Source organism: Limanda limanda, chromosome 10, assembly GCF_963576545.1.
Source record: "Limanda limanda chromosome 10, fLimLim1.1, whole genome shotgun sequence".
NCBI lineage: Eukaryota > Metazoa > Chordata > Actinopteri > Pleuronectiformes > Pleuronectidae > Limanda > Limanda limanda.
In genome coordinates this window covers 1,985,858-2,010,737 of record NC_083645.1, presented here as the reverse complement: position 1 = coordinate 2,010,737, position 24,880 = coordinate 1,985,858, and the positions used below count along the sequence as shown (strand labels likewise).

Below are 24,880 nucleotides of genomic sequence, written 5' to 3'. Positions count from 1 at the left end.
CTGACAAGAGGTGTGAACTGCTGATGATCTGTTACAAGTCGTTTAGCCTCTGTTGCAAATGTCCACCTGTAAAAGACTCCTCCTTCGAGCCGGAGTTGAACCAGCGACCTAAGGATGTCAACATATGTACACTACAGTCCTCCGCTCTACCAACTGAGCTATCGAAGGGTCAAATCCTGTTTAACAGTGTAGAATTCTTTTGGAAAATGTCCATATCCTGGTTAGAAAATGTTCAGCTGTCTTCAGAGTGCCTATGCTAAACATTCAGGACATTGAATTCCCCGCCTACTTTTTGGTCATTGAGGTACTCTGAAAAGATGTGTGAACAGCCGATGACCTGTTTTGAGTCGTTAAGCCTCTTTTGCAAATGTCCACCTGTAAAAGACACCTCCTTTAAGCTAGAGTTGAACCAGCGACCTAAGGATGTCAGCATATGTAACCAAACACCTCCGATGCTAAACATTCAGGACATTGAATGCCCCGCCAACTTTTTGGTCATTGAGGTTCTTTGTTCAGAGTCCCTATGCTGAACATTCAGGACATTGAATGCCCCGCCTACTTTTTGGTCATTGAGGTACCCTGACAAGAGGTGTGAACTGCTGATAATCTGTTATGAGTCGTTAAGCCTCTGTTGAAAATGTCCACCTGTAAAAGACTCCTCCTTCGAGCCGGAGTTGAAATAGCGACCTAAGGATGACAACATGTGTAATCACAGTCCTACGATCCTAAACATTCAGGACATTGAATGCCCCGCCAACTTTTTGGTCATTGAGGATCTTTGTTCAGATTCCCTATACTGAACATTCAGGACATTTAATGCACCGCCTACTTTTTGGACGTCGAGGTACCCTGACAAGAGTTGTGAACTGCTGATGATCTGTTACAAGTCGTTAAGCCTCTGTTGCAAATGTACACCTGTAAAAAACTCCTCCTTCGAGCCGGAGTTGAACCAGCGACCTAAGGATGTCAACATATGTACACTACAGTCCTCCGCTCTACCAACTGAGCTATCGAAGGGTCAAATCCTGTTTAACAGTGTAGAATTCTTTTGGAAAATTTCCATATCCTGGTTAGAAAATGTTCAGCTGTCTTCAGAGTGCCTATGCTAAACATTCAGGACATTGAATTCCCCGCCTACTTTTTGGTCATTGAGGTACCCTGACAAGAGGTGTGAACTGCTGATGATCTGTTACAAGTCGTTAAGCCTCTTTTGCAAATTTCCACCTGTAAAAGACTCCTCCTTCGAGCCGGAGTTGAACCAGCGACCTAAGGATGTCAACATATGTACACTACAGTCCTCCGCTCTACCAACTGAGCTATCGAAGGGTCAAATCCTGTTTAACAGTGTAGAATTCTTTTGGAAAATGTCCATATCCTGGTTAGAAAATGTTCAGCTGTCTTCAGAGTGCCTATGCTAAACATTCAGGACATTGAATTCTCCGCCTACTTTTTGGTCATTGAGGTACTCTGAAAAGATGTGTGAACAGCCGATGACCTGTTTTGAGTCGTTAAGCATCTTTTGCAAATGTCCACCTGTAAAAGACACCTCCTTTAAGCTAGAGTTGAACCAGCGACCTAAGGATGTCAACATATGTAACCTACAGTCCTCCGCTCTACCAACTGAGCTATCGAAGGGTCAAATCCTGCTTAACAGTGTAGAATTCTTTTGGAAAATGTCCATATCCTGGTTAGAAAATGTTCAGCTGTCTTCAGAGTGCCTATGCTAAACATTCAGGACATTGAATTCCCCGCCTACTTTTTGGTCATTGAGGTACTCTGAAAAGATGTGTGAACAGCCGATGACCTGTTTTGAGTCGTTAAGCCTCTTTTGCAAATGTCCACCTGTAAAAGACACCTCCTTTAAGCTAGAGTTGAACCAGCAACCTAAGGATGTCAACATATGTAACCTACAGTCCTCCGCTCTACCAACTGAGTTATCGAAGGGTCAAATCCTGTTTAACAGTGTAGAATTCTTTTGGAAAATGTCCATATCCTGGTTAGAAAATGTTCAACTTTGGTGTGAACTGCCAATGACCTGTTTTGAGTCGTTCAGCCCTTTTTGCAAATGTCCACCTGTAAAAGCCACCTCCTTCAGGAAAATGTCCATATCCTGGTTAGAAAATGTTCAACTTTGTTCTGAGTCCCTATGCTGAACATTCAGGACATTGAATGCCCCGCCTACTTTTGGACGTCGAGGTACCCTGACAAGATGTGAGAACTGCTGATGATCTGTTGCAAGTCGTTAAGCCTCTGTTGCAAATGTTCACCTGTAAAAGACTCCTCCTTCGAGCCGGAGTTGAACCAGCGACCTAAGGATGTCAACACATGTAACTAACAGTCCTCCGTTCTACCAACTGAGCTATCGAAGGGTCAAATCCTGTTTAACAGTGTAGAATTCTTTTGGAAAATGTCCATATCCTGGTTAGAAAATGTTCAACTTTGTTCAGAGTCCCTATGCTGAACATTCAGGACATTGAATGCACCGCCTACGTTTTGGTCGTCGAGGTACCCTGACAAGAGGTGTGAACTGCTGATAATCTGTTTTGAGTCGTTAAGCCTCTGTTGAAAATGTCCACCTGTAAAAGACTCCTCCTTCTAGCCGGAGTTGAACCAGCGACCTAAGGATATCATTATGTGTAACCTACAGTCCTACGATGCTAAACATTCAGGACATTGAATGCTTACAGTCCTCCGCTCTACCAACTGAGCTATTGAAGGATCAAATCCTGTTTAACAGTGTTGCATTGTTTTGGAAAATTTCCATATCATGGTTAGAAAATGTTCAGCTGTCTTCAGAGTGCTTATGCTAAACATTCAGGACATTGAATGCCCCGCCTACTTTTTGGTCACTGAGGTACTCTGAAAAGAGGTGTGAACTGCCGATGACCTGTTTTGGGTCGTTAAGCCTTTTTTGCAAATGTCCACCTGTAAAAGACTCCTCCTTCTAGCCGGAGTTGAACCAGCGACCTAAGGATGTCATTATGTGTAACCTGCAGTCCTACGATGCTAAACATTCAGGACATTGACTGCCCCGCCAACTTTTTGGTCATTGAGGATCTTTGTTCAGATTCCCTATACTGAACATTCAGGACATTGAATGCACCGCCTACTTTTTGGACGTTAAGGTACCCTGACAAGAGGTGTGAACTGCTGATGATCTGTTACAAGTCGTTTAGCCTCTGTTGCAAATGTCCACCTGTAAAAGACTCCTCCTTCGAGCCGGAGTTGAACCAGCGACCTAAGGATGTCAACATATGTAACCAACACTCCTCGGATGCTAAACATTCAGGACATTGAATGCCCCGCCAACTTTTTGGTCATTGAGGTTCTTTGGTCAAAGTCCCTATGCTGAACATTCAGGACATTGAATGCCCCACCTACTTTTTGGTCATTGAGGTACTCTGAAAAGAGGTCTGAACTGCCGATGACCTGTTTTGAGTTGTTAAGCCTCTTTTGAACATGTCCACCTGTTAAAGACACCTCCTTCAGGCCAGAGTTGAACCAGCGACCTAAGGATGTCAACATATGTAACCTACAGTCCTCCGCTCTACCAACTGAGTTATCGAAGGGTCAAATCCTGTTTAACAGTGTAGAATTCTTTTGGAAAATGTCCATATCCTGGTTAGAAAATGTTCAACTTTGGTGTGAACTGCCAATGACCTGTTTTGAGTCGTTCAGCCCTTTTTGCAAATGTCCACCTGTAAAAGCCACCTCCTTCAGGAAAATGTCCATATCCTGGTTAGAAAATGTTCAACTTTGTTCTGAGTCCCTATGCTGAACATTCAGGACATTGAATGCACCGCCTACTTTTTGGTCGTCGAGGTACCCTGACAAGAGGTGTGAACTGCTGATGATCTGTTACAAGTCGTTAAGCCTCTTTTGCAAATGTCCACCTGTAAAAGACTCCTCCTTTAAGCTAGAGTTGAACCAGCGACCTAAGGATGTCAACATATGTAACCTACAGTCCTCCGCTCTACCAACTGAGCTATCGAAGGGTCAAATCCTGTTTAACAGTGTAGAATTCTTTTGGAAAATGTCCATATCCTGGTTAGAAAATGTTCAGCTGTCTTCAGAGTGCCTATGCTAAACATTCAGGACATTGAATTCCCCGCCTACTTTTTGGTCATTGAGGTACTCTGAAAAGATGTGTGAACAGCCGATGACCTGTTTTGAGTCGTTAAGCCTCTTTTGCAAATGTCCACCTGTAAAAGACACCTCCTTTAAGCTAGAGTTGAACCAGCGACCTAAGGATGTCAACATATGTAACCTACAGTCCTCTGCTCTACCAACTGAGTTATCGAAGGGTCAAATCCTGTTTAACAGTGTAGAATTCTTTTGGAAAATGTCCATATCCTGGTTAGAAAATGTTCAACTTTGGTGTGAACTGCCAATGACCTGTTTTGAGTCGTTCAGCCCTTTTTGCAAATGTCCACCTGTAAAAGCCACCTCCTTCAGGAAAATGTCCATATCCTGGTTAGAAAATGTTCAACTTTGTTCTGAGTCCCTATGCTTAACATTCAGGACATTGAATGCACCGCCTACTTTTTGGTTGTCGAGGTACCCTGACAAGAGGTGTGAACTGCTGATGATCTGTTACAAGTCGTTAAGCCTCTTTTGCAAATGTCCACCTGTAAAAGACTCCTCCTTCGAGCCGGAGTTGAACCAGCGACCTAAGGATGTCAATATATGTACACTACAGTCCTCCGCTCTACCAACTGAGCTATCGAAGGGTCAAATCCTGTTTAACAGTGTAGAATTCCTTTGGAAAATGTCCATATCCTGGTTAGAAAATGTTCAGCTGTCTTCAGAGTGCCTATGCTAAACATTCAGGACATTGAATTCCCCGCCTACTTTTTGGTCATTGAGGTACTCTGAAAAGATGTGTGAACAGCCGATGACCTGTTTTGAGTCGTTAAGCCTCTTTTGCAAATGTCCACCTGTAAAAGACACCTCCTTTAAGCTAGAGTTGAACCAGCGACCTAAGGATGTCAACATATGTAACCTACAGTCCTCCGCTCTACCAACTGAGTTATCGAAGGGTCAAATCCTGTTTAACAGTGTAGAATTCTTTTGGAAAATGTCCATATCCTGGTTAGAAAATGTTCAACTTTGGTGTGAACTGCCAATGACCTGTTTTGAGTCGTTCAGCCCTTTTTGCAAATGTCCACCTGTAAAAGCCACCTCCTTCAGGAAAATGTCCATATCCTGGTTAGAAAATGTTCAACTTTGTTCTGAGTCCCTATGCTGAACATTCAGGACATTGAATGCACCGCCTACTTTTTGGTCGTCGAGGTACCCTGACAAGAGGTGTGAACTGCTGATGATCTGTTACAAGTCGTTAAGCCTCTTTTGCAAATGTCCACCTGTAAAAGACTCCTCCTTCAAGCCGGAGTTGAACCAGCGACCTAAGGATGTCAACATATGTAACCTACAGTCCTCCGCTCTACCAACTGAGCTATCGAAGGGTCAAATCCTGTTTAACAGTGTTGCATTGTTTTGAAAATGTCCATATCATGGTTAGAAAATGTTCAGCTGTCTTCAGAGTGCCTATGCTAAACATTCAGGACATTGAATGCCCCGCCAACTTTTTGGTCATTGAGGTACGCTGAAAAGAGGTTTGAACTGCCAATGACCTGTTTTGAGTCGTTAAGCCTTTTTTGCAAATGTTCACCTGTATAAGCCACCTCCTTCAGGAAAATGTCCATATCCTGGTTAGAAAATGTTCAACTTTGTTCTGAGTCCCTATGCTGAACATTCAGGACATTGAATGCACCGCCTACTTTTTGGCAGCGAGGTACCCTGACAAGAGGTGTGAACTGCTGATAATCTGTTTCGAGTCGTTTCGTCTCTGTTGCAAATGTCCACCTGTAAAAGAATCCTCCTTCGATCCGGAGTTGAACCAGCGACTTAAGGATGTCAACATATGTACACTACAATCCTCCGCTCTACCAACTGAGCTATCGAAGGGTCAAATCCTGTTTAACAGTGTAGAATTCTTTTGGAAAATGGCCATATCCTGGTTAGAAAATGTTCAACTTTGGTGTGAACTGCCAATGACCTGTTTTGAGTCGTTCAGCCCTTTTTGCAAATGTCCACCTGTAAAAGCCACCTCCTTCAGGAAAATGTCCATATCCTGGTTAGAAAATGTTCAACTTTGTTCTGAGTCCCTATACTGAACATTCAGGACATTGAATGCCCCGCCTACTTTTGGACGTCGAGGTACCCTGACAAGATGTGAGAACTGCTGATGATCTGTTGCAAGTCGTTAAGCCTCTGTTGCAAATGTTCACCTGTAAAAGACACCTCCTTTAAGCTAGAGTTGAACCAGCGACCTAAGGATGTCAACATATGTAACCTACAGTCCTCCGCTCTACCAACTGAGTTATCGAAGGGTCAAATCCTGTTTAACAGTGTAGAATTCTTTTGGAAAATGTCCATTTCCTGGTTAGAAAATGTTCAACTTTGGTGTGAACTGCCAATGACCTGTTTTGAGTCGTTCAGCCCTTTTTGCAAATGTCCACCTGTAAAAGCCACCTCCTTCAGGAAAATGTCCATATCCTGGTTAGAAAATGTGCAACTTTGTTCTGAGTCCCTATGCTGAACATTCAGGACATTTAATGCACCGCCTACTTTTTGGACGTCGAGGTACCCTGACAAGAGGTGTGAACTGCTGATGATCTGTTACAAGTCGTTTAGCCTCTGTTGCAAATGTACACCTGTAAAAGACTCCTCCTTCGAGCCGGAGTTGAACCAGCGACCTAAGGATGTCAACATATGTACACTACAGTCCTCCGCTCTACCAACTGAGCTATCGAAGGGTCAAATCCTGTTTAACAGTGTAGAATTCTTTTGGAAAATGTCCATATCCTGGTTAGAAAATGTTCAGCTGTCTTCAGAGTGCCTATGCTAAACATTCAGGACATTGAATTCCCCGCCTACTTTTTGGTCATTGAGGTACTCTGAAAAGATGTGTCAACAGCCGATGACCTGTTTTGAGTCGTTAAGCCTCTTTTGCAAATGTCCACCTGTAAAAGACACCTCCTTTAAGCTAGAGTTGAACCAGCGACCTAAGGATGTCAACATATGTAACCTACAGTCCTCCGCTCTACCAACTGAGTTATCGAAGGGTCAAATCCTGTTTAACAGTGTAGAATTCTTTTGGAAAATGTCCATATCCTGGTTAGAAAATGTTCAACTTTGGTGTGAACTGCCAATGACCTGTTTTGAGTCGTTCAGCCCTTTTTGCAAATGTCCACCTGTAAAAGCCACCTCCTTCAGGAAAATGTCCATATCCTGGTTAGAAAATGTTCAACTTTGTTCTGAGTCCCTATGCTTAACATTCAGGACATTGAATGCACCGCCTACTTTTTGGTTGTCGAGGTACCCTGACAAGAGGTGTGAACTGCTGATGATCTGTTACAAGTCGTTAAGCCTCTTTTGCAAATGTCCACCTGTAAAAGACTCCTCCTTCGAGCCGGAGTTGAACCAGCGACCTAAGGATGTCAATATATGTACACTACAGTCCTCCGCTCTACCAACTGAGCTATCGAAGGGTCAAATCCTGTTTAACAGTGTAGAATTCCTTTGGAAAATGTCCATATCCTGGTTAGAAAATGTTCAGCTGTCTTCAGAGTGCCTATGCTAAACATTCAGGACATTGAATTCCCCGCCTACTTTTTGGTCATTGAGGTACTCTGAAAAGATGTGTGAACAGCCGATGACCTGTTTTGAGTCGTTAAGCCTCTTTTGCAAATGTCCACCTGTAAAAGACACCTCCTTTAAGCCAGAGTTGAACCAGCGACCTAAGGATGTCAACATATGTAACCTACAGTCCTCCGCTCTACCAACTGAGTTATCGAAGGGTCAAATCCTGTTTAACAGTGTAGAATTCTTTTGGAAAATGTCCATATCCTGGTTAGAAAATGTTCAACTTTGGTGTGAACTGCCAATGACCTGTTTTGAGTCGTTCAGCCCTTTTTGCAAATGTCCACCTGTAAAAGCCACCTCCTTCAGGAAAATGTCCATATCCTGGTTAGAAAATGTTCAACTTTGTTCTGAGTCCCTATGCTGAACATTCAGGACATTGAATGCACCGCCTACTTTTTGGTCGTCGAGGTACCCTGACAAGAGGTGTGAACTGCTGATGATCTGTTACAAGTCGTTAAGCCTCTTTTGCAAATGTCCACCTGTAAAAGACTCCTCCTTTAAGCTAGAGTTGAACCAGCGACCTAAGGATGTCAACATATGTAACCTACAGTCCTCCGCTCTACCAACTGAGCTATCGAAGGGTCAAATCCTGTTTAACAGTGTAGAATTCTTTTGGAAAATGTCCATATCCTGGTTAGAAAATGTTCAACTTTGGTGTGAACTGCCAATGACCTGTTTTGAGTCGTTCAGCCCTTTTTGCAAATGTCCACCTGTAAAAGCCACCTCCTTCAGGAAAATGTCCATATCCTGGTTAGAAAATGTTCAACTTTGTTCTGAGTCCCTATGCTGAACATTCAGGACATTGAATGCACCGCCTACTTTTTGGTCGTCGAGGTACCCTGACAAGAGGTGTGAACTGCTGATGATCTGTTACAAGTCGTTAAGCCTCTTTTGCAAATGTCCACCTGTAAAAGACTCCTCCTTTAAGCTAGAGTTGAACCAGCGACCTAAGGATGTCAACATATGTAACCTACAGTCCTCCGCTCTACCAACTGAGCTATCGAAGGGTCAAATCCTGTTTAACAGTGTTGCATTGTTTTGAAAATGTCCATATCATGGTTAGAAAATGTTCAGCTGTCTTCAGAGTGCCTATGCTAAACATTCAGGACATTGAATGCCCCGCCAACTTTTTGGTCATTGAGGTTCTTTGGTCAGAGTCCCTATGCTAAACATTCAGGACATTGAATTCCCCGCCTACTTTTTGGTCATTGAGGTACTCTGAAAAGATGTGTGAACAGCCGATGACCTGTTTTGAGTCGTTAAGCCTCTTTTGCAAATGTCCACCTGTAAAAGACACCTCCTTTAAGCTAGAGTTGAACCAGCGACCTAAGGATGTCAGCATATGTAACCAAACACCTCCGATGCTAAACATTCAGGACATTGAATGCCCCGCCAACTTTTTGGTCATTGAGGTTCTTTGTTCAGAGTCCCTATGCTGAACATTCAGGACATTGAATGCCCCGCCTACTTTTTGGTCATTGAGGTACCCTGACAAGAGGTGTGAACTGCTGATAATCTGTTATGAGTCGTTAAGCCTCTGTTGAAAATGTCCACCTGTAAAAGACTCCTCCTTCGAGCCGGAGTTGAAATAGCGACCTAAGGATGACAACATGTGTAATCACAGTCCTACGATCCTAAACATTCAGGACATTGAATGCCCCGCCAACTTTTTGGTCATTGAGGATCTTTGTTCAGATTCCCTATACTGAACATTCAGGACATTTAATGCACCGCCTACTTTTTGGACGTCGAGGTACCCTGACAAGAGGTGTGAACTGCTGATGATCTGTTACAAGTCGTTTAGCCTCTGTTGCAAATGTACACCTGTAAAAAACTCCTCCTTCGAGCCGGAGTTGAACCAGCGACCTAAGGATGTCAACATATGTACACTACAGTCCTCCGCTCTACCAACTGAGCTATCGAAGGGTCAAATCCTGTTTAACAGTGTAGAATTCTTTTGGAAAATTTCCATATCCTGGTTAGAAAATGTTCAGCTGTCTTCAGAGTGCCTATGCTAAACATTCAGGACATTGAATTCCCCGCCTACTTTTTGGTCATTGAGGTACCCTGACAAGAGGTGTGAACTGCTGATGATCTGTTACAAGTCGTTAAGCCTCTTTTGCAAATTTCCACCTGTAAAAGACTCCTCCTTCGAGCCGGAGTTGAACCAGCGACCTAAGGATGTCAACATATGTACACTACAGTCCTCCGCTCTACCAACTGAGCTATCGAAGGGTCAAATCCTGTTTAACAGTGTAGAATTCTTTTGGAAAATGTCCATATCCTGGTTAGAAAATGTTCAGCTGTCTTCAGAGTGCCTATGCTAAACATTCAGGACATTGAATTCTCCGCCTACTTTTTGGTCATTGAGGTACTCTGAAAAGATGTGTGAACAGCCGATGACCTGTTTTGAGTCGTTAAGCCTCTTTTGCAAATGTCCACCTGTAAAAGACACCTCCTTTAAGCTAGAGTTGAACCAGCGACCTAAGGATGTCAACATATGTAACCTACAGTCCTCCGCTCTACCAACTGAGCTATCGAAGGGTCAAATCCTGCTTAACAGTGTAGAATTCTTTTGGAAAATGTCCATATCCTGGTTAGAAAATGTTCAGCTGTCTTCAGAGTGCCTATGCTAAACATTCAGGACATTGAATTCCCCGCCTACTTTTTGGTCATTGAGGTACTCTGAAAAGATGTGTGAACAGCCGATGACCTGTTTTGAGTCGTTAAGCCTCTTTTGCAAATGTCCACCTGTAAAAGACACCTCCTTTAAGCTAGAGTTGAACCAGCAACCTAAGGATGTCAACATATGTAACCTACAGTCCTCCGCTCTACCAACTGAGTTATCGAAGGGTCAAATCCTGTTTAACAGTGTAGAATTCTTTTGGAAAATGTCCATATCCTGGTTAGAAAATGTTCAACTTTGGTGTGAACTGCCAATGACCTGTTTTGAGTCGTTCAGCCCTTTTTGCAAATGTCCACCTGTAAAAGCCACCTCCTTCAGGAAAATGTCCATATCCTGGTTAGAAAATGTTCAACTTTGTTCTGAGTCCCTATGCTGAACATTCAGGACATTGAATGCACCGCCTACTTTTTGGCAGCGAGGTACCCTGACAAGAGGTGTGAACTGCTGATAATCTGTTTCGAGTCGTTTCGTCTCTGTTGCAAATGTCCACCTGTAAAAGAATCCTCCTTCGATCCGGAGTTGAACCAGCGACTTAAGGATGTCAACATATGTACACTACAATCCTCCGCTCTACCAACTGAGCTATCGAAGGGTCATATCCTGTTTAACAGTGTAGAATTCTTTTGGAAAATGTCCATATCCTGGTTAGAAAATGTTCAACTTTGGTGTGAACTGCCAATGACCTGTTTTGAGTCGTTCAGCCCTTTTTGCAAATGTCCACCTGTAAAAGCCACCTCCTTCAGGAAAATGTCCATATCCTGGTTAGAAAATGTTCAACTTTGTTCTGAGTCCCTATACTGAACATTCAGGACATTGAATGCCCCGCCTACTTTTGGACGTCGAGGTACCCTGACAAGATGTGAGAACTGCTGATGATCTGTTGCAAGTCGTTAAGCCTCTGTTGCAAATGTTCACCTGTAAAAGACTCCTCCTTCGAGCCGGAGTTGAACCAGCGACCTAAGGATGTCAACACATGTAACTAACAGTCCTCCGTTCTACCAACTGAGCTATCGAAGGGTCAAATCCTGTTTAACAGTGTAGAATTCTTTTGGAAAATGTCCATATCCTGGTTAGAAAATGTTCAACTTTGTTCAGAGTCCCTATGCTGAACATTCAGGACATTGAATGCACCGCCTACGTTTTGGTCGTCGAGGTACCCTGACAAGAGGTGTGAACTGCTGATAATCTGTTTTGAGTCGTTAAGCCTCTGTTGAAAATGTCCACCTGTAAAAGACTCCTCCTTCTAGCCGGAGTTGAACCAGCGACCTAAGGATATCATTATGTGTAACCTACAGTCCTACGATGCTAAACATTCAGGACATTGAATGCTTACAGTCCTCCGCTCTACCAACTGAGCTATTGAAGGATCAAATCCTGTTTAACAGTGTTGCATTGTTTTGGAAAATTTCCATATCATGGTTAGAAAATGTTCAGCTGTCTTCAGAGTGCTTATGCTAAACATTCAGGACATTGAATGCCCCGCCTACTTTTTGGTCACTGAGGTACTCTGAAAAGAGGTGTGAACTGCCGATGACCTGTTTTGGGTCGTTAAGCCTTTTTTGCAAATGTCCACCTGTAAAAGACTCCTCCTTCTAGCCGGAGTTGAACCAGCGACCTAAGGATGTCATTATGTGTAACCTGCAGTCCTACGATGCTAAACATTCAGGACATTGACTGCCCCGCCAACTTTTTGGTCATTGAGGATCTTTGTTCAGATTCCCTATACTGAACATTCAGGACATTGAATGCACCGCCTACTTTTTGGACGTTAAGGTACCCTGACAAGAGGTGTGAACTGCTGATGATCTGTTACAAGTCGTTTAGCCTCTGTTGCAAATGTCCACCTGTAAAAGACTCCTCCTTCGAGCCGGAGTTGAACCAGCGCCCTAAGGATGTCAACATATGTAACCAACACTCCTCGGATGCTAAACATTCAGGACATTGAATGCCCTGCCAACTTTTTGGTCATTGAGGTTCTTTGGTCAAAGTCCCTATGCTGAACATTCAGGACATTGAATGCCCCACCTACTTTTTGGTCATTGAGGTACTCTGAAAAGAGGTCTGAACTGCCGATGACCTGTTTTGAGTTGTTAAGCCTCTTTTGAACATGTCCACCTGTTAAAGACACCTCCTTCAGGCCAGAGTTGAACCAGCGACCTAAGGATGTCAACATATGTAACCTACAGTCCTCCGCTCTACCAACTGAGTTATCGAAGGGTCAAATCCTGTTTAACAGTGTAGAATTCTTTTGGAAAATGTCCATATCCTGGTTAGAAAATGTTCAACTTTGGTGTGAACTGCCAATGACCTGTTTTGAGTCGTTCAGCCCTTTTTGCAAATGTCCACCTGTAAAAGCCACCTCCTTCAGGAAAATGTCCATATCCTGGTTAGAAAATGTTCAACTTTGTTCTGAGTCCCTATGCTGAACATTCAGGACATTGAATGCACCGCCTACTTTTTGGTCGTCGAGGTACCCTGACAAGAGGTGTGAACTGCTGATGATCTGTTACAAGTCGTTAAGCCTCTTTTGCAAATGTCCACCTGTAAAAGACTCCTCCTTTAAGCTAGAGTTGAACCAGCGACCTAAGGATGTCAACATATGTAACCTACAGTCCTCCGCTCTACCAACTGAGCTATCGAAGGGTCAAATCCTGTTTAACAGTGTAGAATTCTTTTGGAAAATGTCCATATCCTGGTTAGAAAATGTTCAGCTGTCTTCAGAGTGCCTATGCTAAACATTCAGGACATTGAATTCCCCGCCTACTTTTTGGTCATTGAGGTACTCTGAAAAGATGTGTGAACAGCCGATGACCTGTTTTGAGTCGTTAAGCCTCTTTTGCAAATGTCCACCTGTAAAAGACACCTCCTTTAAGCTAGAGTTGAACCAGCGACCTAAGGATGTCAACATATGTAACCTACAGTCCTCCGCTCTACCAACTGAGTTATCGAAGGGTCAATTCCTGTTTAACAGTGTAGAATTCTTTTGGAAAATGTCCATATCCTGGTTAGAAAATGTTCAACTTTGGTGTGAACTGCCAATGACCTGTTTTGAGTCGTTCAGCCCTTTTTGCAAATGTCCACCTGTAAAAGCCACCTCCTTCAGGAAAATGTCCATATCCTGGTTAGAAAATGTTCAACTTTGTTCTGAGTCCCTATGCTTAACATTCAGGACATTGAATGCACCGCCTACTTTTTGGTTGTCGAGGTACCCTGACAAGAGGTGTGAACTGCTGATGATCTGTTACAAGTCGTTAAGCCTCTTTTGCAAATGTCCACCTGTAAAAGACTCCTCCGAGCCGGAGTTGAACCAGCGACCTAAGGATGTCAATATATGTACACTACAGTCCTCCGCTCTACCAACTGAGCTATCGAAGGGTCAAATCCTGTTTAACAGTGTAGAATTCCTTTGGAAAATGTCCATATCCTGGTTAGAAAATGTTCAGCTGTCTTCAGAGTGCCTATGCTAAACATTCAGGACATTGAATTCCCCGCCTACTTTTTGGTCATTGAGGTACTCTGAAAAGATGTGTGAACAGCCGATGACCTGTTTTGAGTCGTTAAGCCTCTTTTGCAAATGTCCACCTGTAAAAGACACCTCCTTTAAGCTAGAGTTGAACCAGCGACCTAAGGATGTCAACATATGTAACCTACAGTCCTCCGCTCTACCAACTGAGTTATCGAAGGGTCAAATCCTGTTTAACAGTGTAGAATTCTTTTGGAAAATGTCCATATCCTGGTTAGAAAATGTTCAACTTTGGTGTGAACTGCCAATGACCTGTTTTGAGTCGTTCAGCCCTTTTTGCAAATGTCCACCTGTAAAAGCCACCTCCTTCAGGAAAATGTCGATATCCTGGTTAGAAAATGTTCAACTTTGTTCTGAGTCCCTATGCTGAACATTCAGGACACTGAATGCACCGCCTACTTTTTGGTCGTCGAGGTACCCTGACAAGAGGTGTGAACTGCTGATGATCTGTTACAAGTCGTTAAGCCTCTTTTGCAAATGTCCACCTGTAAAAGACTCCTCCTTCAAGCCGGAGTTGAACCAGCGACCTAAGGATGTCAACATATGTAACCTACAGTCCTCCGCTCTACCAACTGAGCTATCGAAGGGTCAAATCCTGTTTAACAGTGTAGAATTCTTTTGGAAAATGTCCATATCCTGGTTAGAAAATGTTCAGCTGTCTTCAGAGTGCCTATGCTAAACATTCAGGACATTGAATTCCCCGCCTACTTTTTGGTCATTGAGGTACTCTGAAAAGATGTGTGAACAGCCGATGACCTGTTTTGAGTCGTTAAGCCTCTTTTGCAAATGTCCACCTGTAAAAGACACCTCCTTTAAGCTAGAGTTGAACCAGCGACCTAAGGATGTCAACATATGTAACCTACAGTCCTCCGCTCTACCAACTGAGTTATCGAAGGGTCAAATCCTGTTTAACAGTGTAGAATTCTTTTGGAAAATGTCCATATCCTGGTTAGAAAATGTTCAACTTTGGTGTGAACTGCCAATGACCTGTTTTGAGTCGTTCAGCCCTTTTTGCAAATGTCCACCTGTAAAAGCCACCTCCTTCAGGAAAATGTCCATATCCTGGTTAGAAAATGTTCAACTTTGTTCTGAGTCCCTATGTTGAACATTCAGGACATTGAATGCACCGCCTACTTTTTGGTCGTCGAGGTACCCTGACAAGAGGTGTGAACTGCTGATGATCTGTTACAAGTCGTTAAGCCTCTTTTGCAAATGTCCACCTGTAAAAGACTCCTCCTTCGAGCCGGAGTTGAACCAGCGACCTAAGGATGTCAACATATGTAACCTACAGTCCTCCACTCTACCAACTGAGCTATCGAAGGGTCAAATCCTGTTTAACAGTGTTGCATTGTTTTGAAAATGTCCATATCATGGTTAGAAAATGTTCAGCTGTCTTCAGAGTGCCTATGCTAAACATTCAGGACATTGAATGCCCCGCCAACTTTTTGGTCATTGAGGTACGCTGAAAAGAGGTTTGAACTGCCAATGACCTGTTTTGAGTCGTTAAGCCTTTTTTGCAAATGTTCACCTGTATAAGCCACCTCCTTCAGGAAAATGTCCATATCCTGGTTAGAAAATGTTCAACTTTGTTCTGAGTCCCTATGCTGAACATTCAGGACATTGAATGCACCGCCTACTTTTTGGCAGCGAGGTACCCTGACAAGAGGTGTGAACTGCTGATAATCTGTTTCGAGTCGTTTCGTCTCTGTTGCAAATGTCCACCTGTAAAAGAATCCTCCTTCGATCCGGAGTTGAACCAGCGACTTAAGGATGTCAACATATGTACACTACAATCCTCCGCCCTACCAACTGAGTTATCGAAGGGTCAAATCCTGTTTAACAGTGTAGAATTCTTTTGGAAAATGGCCATATCCTGGGTAGAAAATGTTCAACTTTGGTGTGAACTGCCAATGACCTGTTTTGAGTCGTTCAGCCCTTTTTGCAAATGTCCACCTGTAAAAGCCACCTCCTTCAGGAAAATGTCCATATCCTGGTTAGAAAATGTTCAACTTTGTTCTGAGTCCCTATACTGAACATTCAGGACATTGAATGCCCCGCCTACTTTTGGACGTCGAGGTACCCTGACAAGATGTGAGAACTGCTGATGATCTGTTGCAAGTCGTTAAGCCTCTGTTGCAAATGTTCACCTGTAAAAGACACCTCCTTTAAGCTAGAGTTGAACCAGCGACCTAAGGATGTCAACATATGTACACTACAGTCCTCCGCTCTACCAACTGAGCTATCGAAGGGTCAAATCCTGTTTAACAGTGTAGAATTCTTTTGGAAAATGTCCATATCCTGGTTAGAAAATGTTCAGCTGTCTTCAGAGTGCCTATGCTAAACATTCAGGACATTGAATTCTCCGCCTACTTTTTGGTCATTGAGGTACTCTGAAAAGATGTGTGAACAGCCGATGACCTGTTTTGAGTCGTTAAGCCTCTTTTGCAAATGTCCACCTGTAAAAGACACCTCCTTTAAGCTAGAGTTGAACCAGCGACCTAAGGATGTCAACATATGTAACCTACAGTCCTCCGCTCTACCAACTGAGCTATCGAAGGGTCAAATCCTGCTTAACAGTGTAGAATTCTTTTGGAAAATGTCCATATCCTGGTTAGAAAATGTTCAGCTGTCTTCAGAGTGCCTATGCTAAACATTCAGGACATTGAATTCCCCGCCTACTTTTTGGTCATTGAGGTACTCTGAAAAGATGTGTGAACAGCCGATGACCTGTTTTGAGTCGTTAAGCCTCTTTTGCAAATGTCCACCTGTAAAAGACACCTCCTTTAAGCTAGAGTTGAACCAGCAACCTAAGGATGTCAACATATGTAACCTACAGTCCTCCGCTCTACCAACTGAGTTATCGAAGGGTCAAATCCTGTTTAACAGTGTAGAATTCTTTTGGAAAATGTCCATATCCTGGTTAGAAAATGTTCAACTTTGGTGTGAACTGCCAATGACCTGTTTTGAGTCGTTCAGCCCTTTTTGCAAATGTCCACCTGTAAAAGCCACCTCCTTCAGGAAAATGTCCATATCCTGGTTAGAAAATGTTCAACTTTGTTCTGAGTCCCTATGCTGAACATTCAGGACATTGAATGCACCGCCTACTTTTTGGCAGCGAGGTACCCTGACAAGAGGTGTGAACTGCTGATAATCTGTTTCGAGTCGTTTCGTCTCTGTTGCAAATGTCCACCTGTAAAAGAATCCTCCTTCGATCCGGAGTTGAACCAGCGACTTAAGGATGTCAACATATGTACACTACAATCCTCCGCTCTACCAACTGAGCTATCGAAGGGTCATATCCTGTTTAACAGTGTAGAATTCTTTTGGAAAATGTCCATATCCTGGTTAGAAAATGTTCAACTTTGGTGTGAACTGCCAATGACCTGTTTTGAGTCGTTCAGCCCTTTTTGCAAATGTCCACCTGTAAAAGCCACCTCCTTCAGGAAAATGTCCATATCCTGGTTAGAAAATGTTCAACTTTGTTCTGAGTCCCTATACTGAACATTCAGGACATTGAATGCCCCGCCTACTTTTGGACGTCGAGGTACCCTGACAAGATGTGAGAACTGCTGATGATCTGTTGCAAGTCGTTAAGCCTCTGTTGCAAATGTTCACCTGTAAAAGACTCCTCCTTCGAGCCGGAGTTGAACCAGCGACCTAAGGATGTCAACACATGTAACTAACAGTCCTCCGTTCTACCAACTGAGCTATCGAAGGGTCAAATCCTGTTTAACAGTGTAGAATTCTTTTGGAAAATGTCCATATCCTGGTTAGAAAATGTTCAACTTTGTTCAGAGTCCCTATGCTGAACATTCAGGACATTGAATGCACCGCCTACGTTTTGGTCGTCGAGGTACCCTGACAAGAGGTGTGAACTGCTGATAATCTGTTTTGAGTCGTTAAGCCTCTGTTGAAAATGTCCACCTGTAAAAGACTCCTCCTTCTAGCCGGAGTTGAACCAGCGACCTAAGGATATCATTATGTGTAACCTACAGACCTACGATGCTAAACATTCAGGACATTGAATGCTTACAGTCCTCCGCTCTACCAACTGAGCTATTGAAGGATCAAATCCTGTTTAACAGTGTTGCATTGTTTTGGAAAATTTCCACATCATGGTTAGAAAATGTTCAGCTGTCTTCAGAGTGCTTATGCTAAACATTCAGGACATTGAATGCCCCGCCTACTTTTTGGTCACTGAGGTACTCTGAAAAGAGGTGTGAACTGCCGATGACCTGTTTTGGGTCGTTAAGCCTTTTTTGCAAATGTCCACCTGTAAAAGACTCCTCCTTCTAGCCGGAGTTGAACCAGCGACCTAAGGATGTCATTATGTGTAACCTGCAGTCCTACGATGCTAAACATTCAGGACATTGACTGCCCCGCCAACTTTTTGGTCATTGAGGATCTTTGTTCAGATTCCCTATACTGAACATTCAGGACATTGAATGCACCGCCTACTTTTTGGACGTTAAGGTACCCTGACAAGAGGTGTGAACTGCTGATGATCTGTTACAAGTCGTTTAGCCTCTGTTGCAAATGTCCACCTGTAAAAGACTCCTCCTTCGAGCCGGAGTTGAACCAGCGACCTAAGGATGTCAACATATGTAACCAACACTCCTCGGATGCTAAACATTCAGGACATTGAATGCCCCGCCAACTTTTTGGTCATTGAGGTTCTTTGGTCAAAGTCCCTATGCTGAACATTCAGGACATTGAATGCCCCACCTACTTTTTGGTCATTGAGGTACTCTGAAAAGAGGTCTGAACTGCCGATGACCTGTTTTGAGTTGTTAAGCCTCTTTTGAACATGTCCACCTGTTAAAGACACCTCCTTCAGGCCAGAGTTGAACCAGCGACCTAAGGATGTCAACATATGTAACCTACAGTCCTCCGCTCTACCAACTGAGTTATCGAAGGGTCAAATCCTGTTTAACAGTGTAGAATTCTTTTGGAAAATGTCCATATCCTGGTTAGAAAATGTTCAACTTTGGTGTGAACTGCCAATGACCTGTTTTGAGTCGTTCAGCCCTTTTTGCAAATGTCCACCTGTAAAAGCCACCTCCTTCAGGAAAATGTCCATATCCTGGTTAGAAAATGTTCAACTTTGTTCTGAGTCCCTATGCTGAACATTCAGGACATTGAATGCACCGCCTACTTTTTGGTCGTCGAGGTACCCTGACAAGAGGTGTGAACTGCTGATGATCTGTTACAAGTCGTTAAGCCTCTTTTGCAAATGTCCACCTGTAAAAGACTCCTCCTTTAAGCTAGAGTTGAACCAGCGACCTAAGGATGTCAACATATGTAACCTACAGTCCTCCGCTCTACCAACTGAGCTATCGAAGGGTCAAATCCTGTTTAACAGTGTAGAATTCTTTTGGAAAATGTCCATATCCTGGTTAGAAAATGTTCAGCTGTCTTCAGAGTGCCTATGCTAAACATTCAGGACATTGAATTCCCCGCCTACTTTTTGGTCATTGAGGTACTCTGAAAAGATGTGTGAACAGCCGATGACCTGTTTTGAGTCGTTAAGCCTCTTTTGCAAATGTCCACCTGTAAAAGACACCTCCTTTAAGCTAGAGTTGAACCAGCGACCTAAGGATGTCAACATATGTAACCTACAGTCCTCCGCTCTACCAACTGAGTTATCGAAGGGTCAAATCCTGTTTAACAGTGTAGAATTCTTTTGGAAAATGTCCATATCCTGGTTAGAAAATGTTCAACTTTGGTGTGAACTGCCAATGACCTGTTTTGAGTCGTTCAGCCCTTTTTGCAAATGTCCACCTGTAAAAGCCACCTCCTTCAGGAAAATGTCCATATCCTGGTTAGAAAATGTTCAACTTTGTTCTGAGTCCCTATGCTTAACATTCAGGACATTGAATGCACCGCCTACTTTTTGGTTGTCGAGGTACCCTGACAAGAGGTGTGAACTGCTGATGATCTGTTACAAGTCGTTAAGCCTCTTTTGCAAATGTCCACCTGTAAAAGACTCCTCCTTCGAGCCGGAGTTGAACCAGCGACCTAAGGATGTCAATATATGTACACTACAGTCCTCCGCTCTACCAACTGAGCTATCGAAGGGTCAAATCCTGTTTAACAGTGTAGAATTCCTTTGGAAAATGTCCATATCCTGGTTAGAAAATGTTCAGCTGTCTTCAGAGTGCCTATGCTAAACATTCAGGACATTGAATTCCCCGCCTACTTTTTGGTCATTGAGGTACTCTGAAAAGATGTGTGAACAGCCGATGACCTGTTTTGAGTCGTTAAGCCTCTTTTGCAAATGTCCACCTGTAAAAGACACCTCCTTTAAGCTAGAGTTGAACCAGCGACCTAAGGATGTCAACATATGTAACCTACAGTCCTCCGCTCTACCAACTGAGTTATCGAAGGGTCAAATCCTGTTTAACAGTGTAGAATTCTTTTGGAAAATGTCCATATCCTGGTTAGAAAATGTTCAACTTTGGTGTGAACTGCCAATGACCTGTTTTGAGTCGTTCAGCCCTTTTTGCAAATGTCCACCTGTAAAAGCCACCTCCTTCAGGAAAATGTCGATATCCTGGTTAGAAAATGTTCAACTTTGTTCTGAGTCCCTATGCTGAACATTCAGGACACTGAATGCACCGCCTACTTTTTGGTCGTCGAGGTACCCTGACAAGAGGTGTGAACTGCTGATGATCTGTTACAAGTCGTTAAGCCTCTTTTGCAAATGTCCACCTGTAAAAGACTCCTCCTTCAAGCCGGAGTTGAACCAGCGACCTAAGGATGTCAACATATGTAACCTACAGTCCTCCGCTCTACCAACTGAGCTATCGAAGGGTCAAATCCTGTTTAACAGTGTAGAATTCTTTTGGAAAATGTCCATATCCTGGTTAGAAAATGTTCAGCTGTCTTCAGAGTGCCTATGCTAAACATTCAGGACATTGAATTCCCCGCCTACTTTTTGGTCATTGAGGTACTCTGAAAAGATGTGTGAACAGCCGATGACCTGTTTTGAGTCGTTAAGCCTCTTTTGCAAATGTCCACCTGTAAAAGACACCTCCTTTAAGCTAGAGTTGAACCAGCGACCTAAGGATGTCAACATATGTAACCTACAGTCCTCCGCTCTACCAACTGAGTTATCGAAGGGTCAAATCCTGTTTAACAGTGTAGAATTCTTTTGGAAAATGTCCATATCCTGGTTAGAAAATGTTCAACTTTGGTGTGAACTGCCAATGACCTGTTTTGAGTCGTTCAGCCCTTTTTGCAAATGTCCACCTGTAAAAGCCACCTCCTTCAGGAAAATGTCCATATCCTGGTTAGAAAATGTTCAACTTTGTTCTGAGTCCCTATGTTGAACATTCAGGACATTGAATGCACCGCCTACTTTTTGGTCGTCGAGGTACCCTGACAAGAGGTGTGAACTGCTGATGATCTGTTACAAGTCGTTAAGCCTCTTTTGCAAATGTCCACCTGTAAAAGACTCCTCCTTCGAGCCGGAGTTGAACCAGCGACCTAAGGATGTCAACATATGTAACCTACAGTCCTCCGCTCTACCAACTGAGCTATCGAAGGGTCAAATCCTGTTTAACAGTGTTGCATTGTTTTGAAAATGTCCATATCATGGTTAGAAAATGTTCAGCTGTCTTCAGAGTGCCTATGCTAAACATTCAGGACATTGAATGCCCCGCCAACTTTTTGGTCATTGAGGTACGCTGAAAAGAGGTTTGAACTGCCAATGACCTGTTTTGAGTCGTTAAGCCTTTTTTGCAAATGTTCACCTGTATAAGCCACCTCCTTCAGGAAAATGTCCATATCCTGGTTAGAAAATGTTCAACTTTGTTCTGAGTCCCTATGCTGAACATTCAGGACATTGAATGCACCGCCTACTTTTTGGCAGCGAGGTACCCTGACAAGAGGTGTGAACTGCTGATAATCTGTTTCGAGTCGTTTCGTCTCTGTTGCAAATGTCCACCTGTAAAAGAATCCTCCTTCGATCCGGAGTTGAACCAGCGACTTAAGGATGTCAACATATGTACACTACAATCCTCCGCCCTACCAACTGAGTTATCGAAGGGTCAAATCCTGTTTAACAGTGTAGAATTCTTTTGGAAAATGGCCATATCCTGGGTAGAAAATGTTCAACTTTGGTGTGAACTGCCAATGACCTGTTTTGAGTCGTTCAGCCCTTTTTGCAAATGTCCACCTGTAAAAGCCACCTCCTTCAGGAAAATGTCCATATCCTGGTTAGAAAATGTTCAACTTTGTTCTGAGTCCCTATACTGAACATTCAGGACATTGAATGCCCCGCCTACTTTTGGACGTCGAGGTACCCTGACAAGATGTGAGAACTGCTGATGATCTGTTGCAAGTCGTTAAGCCTCTGTTGCAAATGTTCACCTGTAAAAGACACCTCCTTTAAGCTAGAGTTGAACCAGCGACCTAAGGATGTCAACATATGTAACCTACAGTCCTCCGCTCTACCAACTGAGTTATCGAAGGGTCAAATCCTGTTTAACAGTGTAGAATTCTTTTGGAAAATGTCCATTTCCTGGTTAGAAAATGTTCAACTTTGGTGTGAACTGCCAATGACCTGTTTTGAGTCGTTCAGCCCTTTTTGCAAATGTCCACCTGTAAAAGCCACCTCCTTCAGGAAAATGTCCATATCCTGGTTAGAAAATGTGCAACTTTGTTCTGAGTCCCTATGCTGAACATTCAGGACATTTAATGCACCGCCTACTTTTTGGACGTCGAGGTACCCTGACAAGAGGTGTGAACTGCTGATGATCTGTTACAAGTCGTTTAGCCTCTGTTGCAAATGTACACCTGTAAAAGACTCCTCCTTCGAGCCGGAGTTGAACCAGCGACCTAAGGATGTCAACATATGTACACTACAGTCCTCCGCTCTACCAACTGAGCTATCGAAGGGTCAAATCCTGTTTAACAGTGTAGAATTCTTTTGGAAAATGTCGATATCCTGTTTAGAAAATGTTCAGCTGTCTTCAGAGTGCCTATGCTAAACATTCAGGACATTGAATTCCCCGCCTACTTTTTGGTCATTGAGGTACTCTGAAAAGATGTGTGAACAGCCGATGACCTGTTTTGAGTCGTTAAGCCTCTTTTGCAAACGTCCACCTGTAAAAGACACCTCCTTTAAGCTAGAGTTGAACCAGCGACCTAAGGATGTCAACATATGTACACTACAGTCCTCCGCTCTACCAACTGAGTTATCGAAGGGTCAAATCCTGTTTAACAGTGTAGAATTCTTTTGGAAAATGTCCATATCCTGGTTAGAAAATGTTCAACTTTGGTGTGAACTGCCAATGACCTGTTTTGAGTCGTTCAGCCCTTTTTGCAATGTCCACCTGTAAAAGCCACCTCCTTCAGGAAAATGTCCATATCCTGGTTAGAAAATGTTCAACTTTGTTCTGAGTCCCTATGCTTAACATTCAGGACATTGAATGCACCGCCTACTTTTTGGTTGTCGAGGTACCCTGACAAGAGGTGTGAACTGCTGATGATCTGTTACAAGTCGTTAAGCCTCTTTTGCAAATGTCCACCTGTAAAAGACTCCTCCTTCGAGCCGGAGTTGAACCAGCGACCTAAGGATGTCTATATATGTACACTACAGTCCTCCGCTCTACCAACTGAGCTATCGAAGGGTCAAATCCTGTTTAACAGTGTAGAATTCCTTTGGAAAATGTCCATATCCTGGTTAGAAAATGTTCAGCTGTCTTCAGAGTGCCTATGCTAAACATTCAGGACATTGAATTCCCCGCCTACTTTTTGGTCATTGAGGTACTCTGAAAAGATGTGTGAACAGCAGATGACCTGTTTTGAGTCGTTAAGCCTCTTTTGCAAATGTCCACCTGTAAAAGACACCTCCTTTAAGCCAGAGTTGAACCAGCGACCTAAGGATGTCAACATATGTAACCTACAGTCCTCCGCTCTACCAACTGAGTTATCGAAGGGTCAAATCCTGTTTAACAGTGTAGAATTCTTTTGGAAAATGTCCATATCCTGGTTAGAAAATGTTCAACTTTGGTGTGAACTGCCAATGACCTGTTTTGAGTCGTTCAGCCCTTTTTGCAAATGTCCACCTGTAAAAGCCACCTCCTTCAGGAAAATGTCCATATCCTGGTTAGAAAATGTTCAACTTTGTTCTGAGTCCCTATGCTGAACATTCAGGACATTGAATGCACCGCCTACTTTTTGGTCGTCGAGGTACCCTGACAAGAGGTGTGAACTGCTGATGATCTGTTACAAGTCGTTAAGCCTCTTTTGCAAATGTCCACCTGTAAAAGACTCCTCCTTTAAGCTAGAGTTGAACCAGCGACCTAAGGATGTCAACATATGTAACCTACAGTCCTCCGCTCTACCAACTGAGCTATCGAAGGGTCAAATCCTGTTTAACAGTGTAGAATTCTTTTGGAAAATGTCCATATCCTGGTTAGAAAATGTTCAACTTTGGTGTGAACTGCCAATGACCTGTTTTGAGTCGTTCAGCCCTTTTTGCAAATGTCCACCTGTAAAAGCCACCTCCTTCAGGAAAATGTCCATATCCTGGTTAGAAAATGTTCAACTTTGTTCTGAGTCCCTATGCTTAACATTCCGGACATTGAATGCACCGCCTACTTTTTGGTTGTCGAGGTACCCTGACAAGAGGTGTGAACTGCTGATGATCTGTTACAAGTCGTTAAGCCTCTTTTGCAAATGTCCACCTGTAAAAGACTCCTCCTTCGAGCCGGAGTTGAACCAGCGACCTAAGGATGTCAACATATGTTCACTACAGTCCTCCGCTCTACCAACTGAGCTATCGAAGGGTCAAATCCTGTTTAACAGTGTAGAATTCTTTCGGAAAATGTCCATATCCTGGTTAGAAAATGTTCAGCTGTCTTCAGAGTGCCTATGCTAAACATTCAGGACATTGAATTCCCCGCCTACTTTTTGGTCATTGAGGTACTCTGAAAAGATGTGTGAACAGCCGATGA

General features: G+C 43.3%; 31 non-coding genes across 31 annotated transcripts; all 31 read right to left on the bottom strand.

Annotated features, from left to right (window-relative positions):
• Positions 1-80: 80 nt before the first annotated feature.
• On the bottom strand, positions 81-168 carry trnay-gua (transfer RNA tyrosine (anticodon GUA)). Its single transcript is given in 2 exon segments — positions 81-116; positions 132-168. It is a non-coding gene; the product is annotated as a tRNA-Tyr (tRNA).
• A 761-nt stretch (positions 169-929) lies between these two features.
• On the bottom strand, positions 930-1,017 carry trnay-gua (transfer RNA tyrosine (anticodon GUA)). Its single transcript is given in 2 exon segments — positions 930-965; positions 981-1,017. It is a non-coding gene; the product is annotated as a tRNA-Tyr (tRNA).
• A 221-nt stretch (positions 1,018-1,238) lies between these two features.
• On the bottom strand, positions 1,239-1,326 carry trnay-gua (transfer RNA tyrosine (anticodon GUA)). The gene is given in 2 exon segments: positions 1,239-1,274; positions 1,290-1,326. It is a non-coding gene; the product is annotated as a tRNA-Tyr (tRNA).
• Positions 1,327-1,547: 221 nt separating this feature from the next.
• Positions 1,548-1,635, bottom strand: trnay-gua (transfer RNA tyrosine (anticodon GUA)). Its single transcript is given in 2 exon segments — positions 1,548-1,583; positions 1,599-1,635. It is a non-coding gene; the product is annotated as a tRNA-Tyr (tRNA).
• Positions 1,636-2,590: 955 nt separating this feature from the next.
• Positions 2,591-2,718, bottom strand: trnay-gua (transfer RNA tyrosine (anticodon GUA)). The gene is made up of 2 exons: positions 2,682-2,718; positions 2,591-2,626 (listed from the first exon to the last, which is right to left on the bottom strand). It is a non-coding gene; the product is annotated as a tRNA-Tyr (tRNA).
• Positions 2,719-3,907: 1,189 nt separating this feature from the next.
• Positions 3,908-3,995, bottom strand: trnay-gua (transfer RNA tyrosine (anticodon GUA)). Its single transcript is given in 2 exon segments — positions 3,908-3,943; positions 3,959-3,995. It is a non-coding gene; the product is annotated as a tRNA-Tyr (tRNA).
• Positions 3,996-4,642: 647 nt separating this feature from the next.
• Positions 4,643-4,730, bottom strand: trnay-gua (transfer RNA tyrosine (anticodon GUA)). The gene is given in 2 exon segments: positions 4,643-4,678; positions 4,694-4,730. It is a non-coding gene; the product is annotated as a tRNA-Tyr (tRNA).
• Positions 4,731-5,377: 647 nt separating this feature from the next.
• On the bottom strand, positions 5,378-5,465 carry trnay-gua (transfer RNA tyrosine (anticodon GUA)). The gene is given in 2 exon segments: positions 5,378-5,413; positions 5,429-5,465. It is a non-coding gene; the product is annotated as a tRNA-Tyr (tRNA).
• Positions 5,466-6,730: 1,265 nt separating this feature from the next.
• trnay-gua (transfer RNA tyrosine (anticodon GUA)) lies at positions 6,731-6,818 on the bottom strand. The gene is given in 2 exon segments: positions 6,731-6,766; positions 6,782-6,818. It is a non-coding gene; the product is annotated as a tRNA-Tyr (tRNA).
• A 647-nt stretch (positions 6,819-7,465) lies between these two features.
• On the bottom strand, positions 7,466-7,553 carry trnay-gua (transfer RNA tyrosine (anticodon GUA)). The gene is given in 2 exon segments: positions 7,466-7,501; positions 7,517-7,553. It is a non-coding gene; the product is annotated as a tRNA-Tyr (tRNA).
• Positions 7,554-8,200: 647 nt separating this feature from the next.
• On the bottom strand, positions 8,201-8,288 carry trnay-gua (transfer RNA tyrosine (anticodon GUA)). The gene is given in 2 exon segments: positions 8,201-8,236; positions 8,252-8,288. It is a non-coding gene; the product is annotated as a tRNA-Tyr (tRNA).
• A 338-nt stretch (positions 8,289-8,626) lies between these two features.
• On the bottom strand, positions 8,627-8,714 carry trnay-gua (transfer RNA tyrosine (anticodon GUA)). The gene is given in 2 exon segments: positions 8,627-8,662; positions 8,678-8,714. It is a non-coding gene; the product is annotated as a tRNA-Tyr (tRNA).
• An 831-nt stretch (positions 8,715-9,545) lies between these two features.
• On the bottom strand, positions 9,546-9,633 carry trnay-gua (transfer RNA tyrosine (anticodon GUA)). Its single transcript is given in 2 exon segments — positions 9,546-9,581; positions 9,597-9,633. It is a non-coding gene; the product is annotated as a tRNA-Tyr (tRNA).
• Positions 9,634-9,854: 221 nt separating this feature from the next.
• On the bottom strand, positions 9,855-9,942 carry trnay-gua (transfer RNA tyrosine (anticodon GUA)). Its single transcript is given in 2 exon segments — positions 9,855-9,890; positions 9,906-9,942. It is a non-coding gene; the product is annotated as a tRNA-Tyr (tRNA).
• Positions 9,943-10,163: 221 nt separating this feature from the next.
• Positions 10,164-10,251, bottom strand: trnay-gua (transfer RNA tyrosine (anticodon GUA)). Its single transcript is given in 2 exon segments — positions 10,164-10,199; positions 10,215-10,251. It is a non-coding gene; the product is annotated as a tRNA-Tyr (tRNA).
• A 1,380-nt stretch (positions 10,252-11,631) lies between these two features.
• Positions 11,632-11,759, bottom strand: trnay-gua (transfer RNA tyrosine (anticodon GUA)). Its single transcript has 2 exons — positions 11,723-11,759; positions 11,632-11,667 (listed from the first exon to the last, which is right to left on the bottom strand). It is a non-coding gene; the product is annotated as a tRNA-Tyr (tRNA).
• Positions 11,760-12,948: 1,189 nt separating this feature from the next.
• Positions 12,949-13,036, bottom strand: trnay-gua (transfer RNA tyrosine (anticodon GUA)). Its single transcript is given in 2 exon segments — positions 12,949-12,984; positions 13,000-13,036. It is a non-coding gene; the product is annotated as a tRNA-Tyr (tRNA).
• A 644-nt stretch (positions 13,037-13,680) lies between these two features.
• trnay-gua (transfer RNA tyrosine (anticodon GUA)) lies at positions 13,681-13,768 on the bottom strand. The gene is given in 2 exon segments: positions 13,681-13,716; positions 13,732-13,768. It is a non-coding gene; the product is annotated as a tRNA-Tyr (tRNA).
• Positions 13,769-14,415: 647 nt separating this feature from the next.
• trnay-gua (transfer RNA tyrosine (anticodon GUA)) lies at positions 14,416-14,503 on the bottom strand. Its single transcript is given in 2 exon segments — positions 14,416-14,451; positions 14,467-14,503. It is a non-coding gene; the product is annotated as a tRNA-Tyr (tRNA).
• Positions 14,504-15,150: 647 nt separating this feature from the next.
• On the bottom strand, positions 15,151-15,238 carry trnay-gua (transfer RNA tyrosine (anticodon GUA)). Its single transcript is given in 2 exon segments — positions 15,151-15,186; positions 15,202-15,238. It is a non-coding gene; the product is annotated as a tRNA-Tyr (tRNA).
• Positions 15,239-16,077: 839 nt separating this feature from the next.
• Positions 16,078-16,165, bottom strand: trnay-gua (transfer RNA tyrosine (anticodon GUA)). The gene is given in 2 exon segments: positions 16,078-16,113; positions 16,129-16,165. It is a non-coding gene; the product is annotated as a tRNA-Tyr (tRNA).
• A 221-nt stretch (positions 16,166-16,386) lies between these two features.
• On the bottom strand, positions 16,387-16,474 carry trnay-gua (transfer RNA tyrosine (anticodon GUA)). Its single transcript is given in 2 exon segments — positions 16,387-16,422; positions 16,438-16,474. It is a non-coding gene; the product is annotated as a tRNA-Tyr (tRNA).
• A 1,380-nt stretch (positions 16,475-17,854) lies between these two features.
• Positions 17,855-17,982, bottom strand: trnay-gua (transfer RNA tyrosine (anticodon GUA)). Its single transcript has 2 exons — positions 17,946-17,982; positions 17,855-17,890 (listed from the first exon to the last, which is right to left on the bottom strand). It is a non-coding gene; the product is annotated as a tRNA-Tyr (tRNA).
• A 1,189-nt stretch (positions 17,983-19,171) lies between these two features.
• trnay-gua (transfer RNA tyrosine (anticodon GUA)) lies at positions 19,172-19,259 on the bottom strand. The gene is given in 2 exon segments: positions 19,172-19,207; positions 19,223-19,259. It is a non-coding gene; the product is annotated as a tRNA-Tyr (tRNA).
• Positions 19,260-19,906: 647 nt separating this feature from the next.
• On the bottom strand, positions 19,907-19,994 carry trnay-gua (transfer RNA tyrosine (anticodon GUA)). Its single transcript is given in 2 exon segments — positions 19,907-19,942; positions 19,958-19,994. It is a non-coding gene; the product is annotated as a tRNA-Tyr (tRNA).
• A 647-nt stretch (positions 19,995-20,641) lies between these two features.
• On the bottom strand, positions 20,642-20,729 carry trnay-gua (transfer RNA tyrosine (anticodon GUA)). Its single transcript is given in 2 exon segments — positions 20,642-20,677; positions 20,693-20,729. It is a non-coding gene; the product is annotated as a tRNA-Tyr (tRNA).
• Positions 20,730-21,376: 647 nt separating this feature from the next.
• On the bottom strand, positions 21,377-21,464 carry trnay-gua (transfer RNA tyrosine (anticodon GUA)). The gene is given in 2 exon segments: positions 21,377-21,412; positions 21,428-21,464. It is a non-coding gene; the product is annotated as a tRNA-Tyr (tRNA).
• A 1,265-nt stretch (positions 21,465-22,729) lies between these two features.
• On the bottom strand, positions 22,730-22,817 carry trnay-gua (transfer RNA tyrosine (anticodon GUA)). Its single transcript is given in 2 exon segments — positions 22,730-22,765; positions 22,781-22,817. It is a non-coding gene; the product is annotated as a tRNA-Tyr (tRNA).
• A 646-nt stretch (positions 22,818-23,463) lies between these two features.
• On the bottom strand, positions 23,464-23,551 carry trnay-gua (transfer RNA tyrosine (anticodon GUA)). Its single transcript is given in 2 exon segments — positions 23,464-23,499; positions 23,515-23,551. It is a non-coding gene; the product is annotated as a tRNA-Tyr (tRNA).
• A 647-nt stretch (positions 23,552-24,198) lies between these two features.
• Positions 24,199-24,286, bottom strand: trnay-gua (transfer RNA tyrosine (anticodon GUA)). Its single transcript is given in 2 exon segments — positions 24,199-24,234; positions 24,250-24,286. It is a non-coding gene; the product is annotated as a tRNA-Tyr (tRNA).
• A 338-nt stretch (positions 24,287-24,624) lies between these two features.
• On the bottom strand, positions 24,625-24,712 carry trnay-gua (transfer RNA tyrosine (anticodon GUA)). Its single transcript is given in 2 exon segments — positions 24,625-24,660; positions 24,676-24,712. It is a non-coding gene; the product is annotated as a tRNA-Tyr (tRNA).
• Positions 24,713-24,880: the final 168 nt, after the last annotated feature.